The 8,120-nt window shown below is 44.1% G+C and overlaps 1 protein-coding gene across 1 annotated transcript in view; it reads left to right on the top strand.

Annotated features, from left to right (window-relative positions):
* Window positions 1-92: 92 nt before the first annotated feature.
* PDE8B (phosphodiesterase 8B) overlaps window positions 93-8,120 on the top strand; it is a 371,501-nt gene continuing 363,473 nt past the window's right edge. Inside the window, exon 1 of the mRNA XM_074384536.1 lies at window positions 93-230. The gene's annotated coding sequence lies outside the window, so the exon portion shown is untranslated. The remainder of the gene's footprint in view (window positions 231-8,120) is intronic.

Genomic DNA, 8,120 nt, shown 5'->3' with positions numbered 1-8,120 from the left:
AAATGTCACTATTGTTTTACAACTTTGCGTTAACCTTCCAAGACCTGGATGGATTCCCCCGGCCGGAGTCTCGGAGCGCGGTTTGCATCCTTGCAGACGCCAGGCGCGTGATGTCACAAGTTATTAGAAGAAATCCCTCTAACCTAGGTCGGGACAGATGAAGGTGGCGCTTGTTGGTCTTAACCAAAACACCAGCATGGTGTGACCAGCTTTGCCTAGATTATGCTCAGGTAAGGAGCAACCCTGGCAACTCAGTGGCTCAAAGGTGCATTTCTCAAGTGAATTACTGTGGCTGCAGGGAGCTTTCGCAGTACTCCACCAGTTTTCTTTTCTTTTCTTTTTTTTTTTTGAGACGGAGTTTCACTCTTGTTACCCAGGCTCGAGTGCAATGGCGCGATCTCGGCTCACCGCAACCTCCGCCTCCTGAGTTCAGGCAATTCTCCTGCCTCAGCCTCCTGAGTAGCTGGGATTATAGGCACGCGCCACCATGCCCAGCTAATTTTTTGTATTTTTAGTAGAGACGGGGTTTCACCATGTTGACCGGGATGGTCTCGATCTCTTGACCTCGTGATCCACCCACCTCGGCCTCCCAAAGTGCTGGGATTACAGGCTTGAGCCACCTCTCCAGGCTCCAGGCTGACGGACGAACTTTTCTGGGCCGTGCTCCCTGCTGAGCTGGTAAATCCGCTTTGAGGGAGAAGGAGAAGTCCTGATTTGTAGTGTTTTCTATTTCTATGATGTGAACACTCCCACTGTGGCCGATTTCAGGCTACAAACAGTCTAACAAGTGACTTGCCAAGTTCCCGGAAATGTTAACAATTAGCTCTTATACAGGAGTGGTACAATCTGCTCTTAAAACTCACATACTGCATACCTCAGTTCTGCTCACATTCTGTTGGTCAAACGTTGCTGTCAGCGGGTGGGAAAGTATAACCCTCTGTTAAGGCAGCCTTGCAAGTCATGTGACAATGAAAAGGGAGCGTTCCCTGACCCCCTTTGCAGGACATGCAACAGGGGTGCGGCTCATGTGCTCACTCTGCCTTGCTCAAACCCCTTATGGGATGGTGAGCATGCAGATGGACGGGTGCAGGAGCCAGGGTGCAAAAGCTAGGGCACTGGGCTTCCAGCCACAAGGCAGTATCCAGGGGCAGGAGCCTGTGATTACCGAGCCCAGGTGGGTGCGTGTTAACAGTGTGCTCTTTTAGCCTTGCCGTCAGCTGATGGCTTAAGCATTAACCAGTTCAGTAGAGCTTCTGCCTTTTTGCAAGGGCAGAGGGTCAGTGTGACAGCTTCCATATTTCGAGCTCTTGTCCCACGTCCCAGAAGAATCAGGTCACACGTGGCTTTGAAGGATGGTGAATGCGGGGGGTTAGGGGAGTAGGGGGGTTTATTAGGTGGTTGGTGTGGCATTCAGTGGGATGGATGGGGTGCTGGAAAGGGAATGGAGTAGGAAGATGATCTTCCCCTGGAGTCTGGCTATCCAGTGGTGGATTCTCTGACTGTCCCCAACTGAACTCCCAAAATTTCTTCTCTTTTCTCTTTGTATGCTGTTCTTCTGCTCTTCTATTCATCTGCTCATCTCCTGCTGCTGGAGCCTAGGGTCTGGAGTTTATATGGGTACAGGATAGGGGGGCATGGAGGGCCAAAATGTAACTTTTGGGCATGAAAACAGGAATGCCTGTCCTTATTTAGAGCCACGGGTTTCCAGACTTGAGGGTGGGGCCTTTGCCAGGGAACTGACTTCTACCCAGTATTTCCGTTTTCCATCTGTATCAACAATAAGTGAGCTGAATAAACTCTGAAAAGGAGGGCAAGAAATAAATGGGTACAATAATACAATCCACTATTCCAATAATGGTTTCAGAAGAAGAAACTGGTTGGGCATCTTCAAAGGCAGGGGTCCCCAGCCCTGGGCCATGAACCAGTACCCTTTGTGCCCTGTTAGGAATGTGGTGGCACAGCAGGAGGTAAGCAAGGGGCAAGCAAATGAAGGAAGCTTCATCTGTATTTACATCCACTCCCCATGGCTGGCATTGCCGCCTGAGCTCCACCTCCTGTCACATCAGCTGGGGCGTTAGATTCTCATGGGAGCACGATTGTGAACTGTGCACATGTGAGGGATCTAGGTTGTGTGCCCCTTACGAGAATCTAATGCCTGATGATCTGTCACTGTCTCCCATTACCCCCAGATGAGGCCATCTAGTTGCAGGAAAACAAGCTAAGGACTCCCACTGATTCTACATTATGGTGATTTGTATAATTATTTCATTATATATTACAATGTAATAACGATAAAAAAGTGCACAATAAATGTGATGCACTTGAATGATCCTGAACTAATTCCCCACCCCCACCCATGGAAAAATTGTCTTCCATGAAACTGGTCCCTGGTGCCAAAAATGTTGGGGATTGCTGTTCAAAGGGATAACTTTGCAATGTGAAGGTCAGCTATGAGGTTACTACTTTTCTTCTGGCCCAAAGGACACTACAGCTATGGACATCTGATGAAAAGAAAAGTAACTAGTATGCTGTTGATGGGAATGTATATCCAGACAGCCATTATGGAAAACAGTATGGAGGCTTCTCAAAAAACTTTAAAGATAGGACTATCATATGATCCATCAATCCCACTACTGATTATTTATCAGGAAAAGAAATCAATATATCAAAGGGATTCTTGATCAATATATCAGCGGGTGCAAGAATTCATTTATTGCCGCAGTATTCACAATAGCCAAGATTGAAATCAATCAAAGTGTCTATCAACAGATCAGTAAAGAAAATGTGATATAGATACATGATGGAATACTATTCAGCCAGAAAAAAAGAATGAAATCCTGTCATTTGCAGCAACATGCAGGGAACTAGAGGTCATCTTGTTAAGTGAAATAAACCAGACACAGAAATGCAAAGATCACATGTTCACATTTATATGTGGGAGCTAAAGCAGTTGATCTCATGGAGATAGAGAGCAGAAGGGTGTAGGGGTGGGGGAGTGAAGACAGGCTGGTGAATGGGTACAAGCAAACAGATAAGATGGAATGGGTTCTAGTTTTTGATAGCATAGAAGGGTGACTATAGTTAACATTGTATTTCAAAATAACTAGAAGAAAAGATTGTTTTCTATGAGTTTGACTTTAATTTTTAAGATTCCACATATGTATGAGATCATGTCTGGCTTATTTCACCTAGCATGCTCTTAACAACAAGGCATCCACGTTGTTGCAAATGGTAAGATTTCCTTTTTCTTTTTTTCTTTTTTTTCTTTTTTTCTTTTTTTTCTGAGACAGAGTTTCGCTCTTGTTACCCAGGCTGGAGTGCAATGGCGTGATCTCGGCTCACCGCAACCTCCGCCTCCTGGGTTCAGGCAATTCTCCTGCCTCAGCCTCCTGAGTAGCTGGGATTACAGGCACGCGCCACCATGCCCAGCTAATTTTTTGTATTTTTAGTAGAGACGGGGTTTCACCATGTTGACCAGGATGGTCTCGATCTCTTGACCTCGTGAGCCACCCGCCTCAGCCTCCCAAAGTGCTGGGATTACAGGCTTGAGCCACCGCGCCCGGCCTCCTTTTTCTTTAAGGCTGAATAATATCTGTGTGTGTGTGTCTGTGTGTGTGTGTACACACAACACGGTTACACACCACTGTTTCTTTTATCATTCATCAGTTGGTTGGTGGACACTTAGATTGTTAGTTACCATATCTTTTGGCTTCCGTAAATAATGCTGCAATTAACATGGGACTGCAGATACTTCTTGGAGATAGTGTTTTTATTTCTTTCGGAAATATATCCAGTAGTAAGTAGTATTGGTGGATCATATGGTAGTTCTATTTCTAATTTTTTGAGAAACCTCTATACTATTTTCCACAATGGCTGCACCAATTGACATTTCCACCTACAGGATACAAGCATCCCCTTTTCTCTAATCTTTACCAACAGTTGCTGTCTTTCGACTTTTTGATAATAGCCATCCTAACGGGTGTGAGATGATGTCATTTTGACTTGCATTTCTCCGCTAATTAGTGATGTCGAGTAGAAGAGAAGATTTAAAGTGTTCCCAATGTGAAGAAATACGTGTTCAAGGTGATGGGTATCCTGAGAACCCTGACTATCATTACATATTGTATATATGCATCAAAATATCACATGTACCCCATAAATACACAAAAATATTTTGTATCAATAAAAAAATGAAAAAGAAAAGTAACTAGGCCAGGTGCAGTGGCTCGCACCTATAATCCCAGCACTTTGGGAGCTGAAGCGGGTGGATCACCTGAGGTCAGGAGTTTGAGACCAGCCTGGCCAACATAGTAAAATCCTGTTTTTACTAGAAAAATACAAAAATCAGCTGGGCATGGTGGCAGGTCCCTGTAATCCCAGCTACCTGGGAGCCTGAGGCATGAGAATTGCTTGAACCTGGAGGCAGAGGTTGCAGTGAGGCAAGATCGTGCCACAGCACTCCAGCCTGGGCGACAGAGTGAGACCCCATTAAAAATAAATAAATAAATAAACAAATAAATAAGGAAAGTAACTAGTATAAATGAATCAGGTTAAAGCCATCTCTAATTCATGTTTAAATATTTGAACACATTTTTGTAGTTTATTGTATCTGGCAATTCTTTTAATAAGAGGCTTTATTGCTTTGAGTGTTTAAAAAAATTCATTTAATTTTAAACTGACCATGTAATGAGATACACAATATTTTCATTAGTTCATAGAGGAGTTTTTAGTAAGTGCTGGTTATGGGCAAAGCACCACCTAAGGCTAAGCAGGAGTCTGGAGACTATTCCTGCCCTCAAGAGGATTATATTCCAGTACAACAGACAAATGCAGCTCCAAGAAGAAAGTGAACAATTATGTAAGAGGAAATATTCGAGTGCCATCATAAATTGAGAGTGGCTACATATTTTTGAAAGTGGCAGCATTTAATCAAGGCTTGAAAAGGAGTGGGATTTTGACTGCTGGCATTATGTGTTGATTATCTTAACAAGATGTGTTTTTGATTTATTTTTAAAGTCAGATAAAAGGAGCCTATCTTTTTTGTGAGTCAAAATTAAGGTGTCAGCTGGGCTATGTCACCTTTGGAACCTGTAGGAAAGAATATGAGGGGACTTCAAAAAGGTTGTGGAAAAAATAAAATTAAAGGATAAAAATAAGCAATATAAAGTGTGTTTCTCAACATAAACTCCATTAAGTTCAAGACACTTTTCTAGGCGATGAGACCAGCCATCTAGTCCATTCCCAGCATCTTGGGAATTTAGTCATGTCAGTGCAGTCTTTCATACATCATTAACTGAAGAAAAATGGGTGCACTTTACATATATATATTTTTTGAGATGGAGTCTCACTCTGTCACTCAGGCTGGGGTGCAGTTGTATGATCATAGCTCACTACAGCCTTGGCCTCCTGGGTTCAAGCAATCCTCCCACCTCAGCCTCCCAAGTAGCAGAGACTACAGGCAGGTGCCCCCATACCTGGTTAATTTTGTATTTTGTGTAGAGACAGAGTCTCACCACGTCACCCAGGCTGGTCTTGAACTCCTGGGCCCAAGTGAGCCTCTCACTTTGGCTTCCCAAAGTCTTAGGATTATAAGCATGAGCCACCATGCCCGGCCAGTTTTTTTTTTTTTTTTTTTTTTTTTTTCAATAATATTAGTGACTTAGTCCATGTTGCATTGCTATAAAAGAATACCTGAAAGGAGGCTTATTTGGCTGTCAGTTCTGCAGGCTGTACAAGTAGCATGGCGTCAGCATCTGCTTCTGGTGAGGACCTCAGGAAGCTTCCACTTATGATAAAAGGGGAAGAGGAGCAGACATCACATGGCAAGATAGGAGGAAGGAGAGGGGGAGGGAGGCGCCAGACACGTTTAAATAACCAGATCTGGAGGGAAGTAAGAGTGACAACTCACACCCCTCCAGGGAGGGCATTAATCTGTTCTTGAAGGATCTGCCCCCATGACTCAAACACCTCCTGCTATGCCCTACTTGCAACATTGGGAATCAAACTTCAGCATGAGCATTGGGGGGGACAAATATTCAAACTGTATCAATTGGAAAAAAAAAAAAAAGAATCAGACAGAGTCACATAAGGTCTGTAAGGTAGAAGCCTAATGATTTTCTATGGAAACTCGCAAAAAATTGCCCTTGTTTGACGAAAGGGATGAGCAGGAGCATTGTTGTGGTAGAGAAAGACTCTCTCTGGTGAAGCTTTCCCAGGTGATTTTTGGCTGAAGCTTTGGTTAACTTTCTCAAGACTCTCTCATAATAAACAGATGTTATTGTTGTTTGGCCTCTCAGAAAATCAACAGGTGAAAGGCCTTGAGTGTCCCCACAAATTGTTGCCATGAACTTTGGTCTGGACTGGTCTGCTTTTACTTTGACTGGGTAACTTTCCCCTCTTGTTTGCCATTGCTGTGATTGTGTTTTGTCTTCAGGATCATCCTGGTAGAGCCATGTTTCATCTCCTGTTCAGTTCTTCAAAGAAATGATCCCATTGTTTATTCTGCTCCTCTGCACAGCTGATCTGAGCACAGTGGTTTTGGCACCCATTGAGTAAACAGTTTTTCAGTGAGAACTGTGTAAGCTGACCCAGATGAGATGTCTGTGGTGTTGGCCATTGTTTGTGCTATTCATTGTTGGTCCTCTTCAGTTAGGGCTCAATGTTTGCAAGATGAATTTTTTCCTTGCAAATCGACGTAGATGGTCTACTGCGGTGGGCCTCATCTTCAACGTTGTCTCATCCCTTCTTAACATGACTTGTCCATTTGTAAACATCTGATTTCTTTGGGACATTGTCCCCATAAACTTTCTGTAAAGCACTGATGATTTTACCATTCATCCCCACAAGCTTCACCATCAATTTGAGGTTGATTCTTGCTTTAGCAGACTTCATGTTGCTCTGATATGGACTGTTTTCAAACTGAAGTCTTATCCTTCATGCCTCAGACTAGGCCCTATTCAGGCTGGAGTGCAGTGGTATAGTCTCAGCTCACTGCAGCCTCATCCTCTGGGTTCAAGCAATTCTCCCATCTCAGCCTCCCCAGTATCTGGGACTGCAGGTGCATGCCACCACACCCAGCTAATCTTTGTATTTTTATTAGAGACAGGGTTTTGCTGTGATGGCCAGCCTGGTCTTGAACTCCTGACCTCATGATCCACCCACCTCAGCCTCCCAAAGTGCTGGGATTACAGGCATGAGCCACCACGCCAAGCATGACATACATTATTGATGAACTTTTTTGGAAGTACCCCTTGTACTCCCTTACCTCTTCCTAGGGTCTGGTGCTGGCTGGCTGTCTTAGTCCATTTCATGCCTACTATAGCAGAATACCAGAGACTGGGTAATTTATAATTACAGGCATTTATTGGCTCATAGTTCTGAAGGCTGGTAAGTTCCCTATCAAGATGCCAGCACCGGGTGAGAGCATTCTGGTTTCATCATCACATGGCAGGAGGCAAGGGGTAGGAGGAGAAACTGCCTTCATCAAGCCCTTTGTAATGGCATTAATCCATTCATGAGGGCAGGGCTCTCAGGACTGAAACATTTCCCACTAGGCTCTGCCTCCCGGCACATTGGGGTTTACGTTCCAACATCAGTTTGGGAGGGGACAAAAACATTCAAACAGTAGCACCAGCAATACCTCGTGTTCCTCAGCTTGCAGTGGCATCCCTCCATTTGCTGCCTCTGTCACCACATGGGTGTCTGTCTGTGTCCAAATTTCCTGCTTCTTATAAGGACACCGGTTATATTGGATTAAGACCCACCCTAATGGGTGTCTTAACAGGATTACATCTGCAAACACCTTATTTCCAGATAAGGTCACATTCACCAGTACGCAGAGTTAGGATTTCAACACATCTTTTGCAGGGACACAGTTCAACCCAAAGCACCTGCAAGTGCCACATGGTCAACTTCTCTGTGTGCTAACGTTACCCTTCTTACTTCATCTTTTATTTTTCCCCCCTATTTTCCTTTTGTCCTGATTGCCTGGATAACTTAGTTTTTCCTTAATTATATACATCTTTGGCTGGGTTTGAAAGAAAGAAGACAGGGAGGGAAGGATGTAGAGAAGAAGGGAGGAAAAGAGAGAAGGAGAAGGAGGAAGAAAATCTTGCCCCCTA

Source organism: Saimiri boliviensis, chromosome 1 (assembly GCF_048565385.1).
Source record: "Saimiri boliviensis isolate mSaiBol1 chromosome 1, mSaiBol1.pri, whole genome shotgun sequence".
NCBI classification, from domain to species: domain Eukaryota; kingdom Metazoa; phylum Chordata; class Mammalia; order Primates; family Cebidae; genus Saimiri; species Saimiri boliviensis.
The sequence above is the reverse complement of the archived record's forward strand: the minus strand, read 5'-3'. Positions and strand labels throughout refer to the sequence as shown.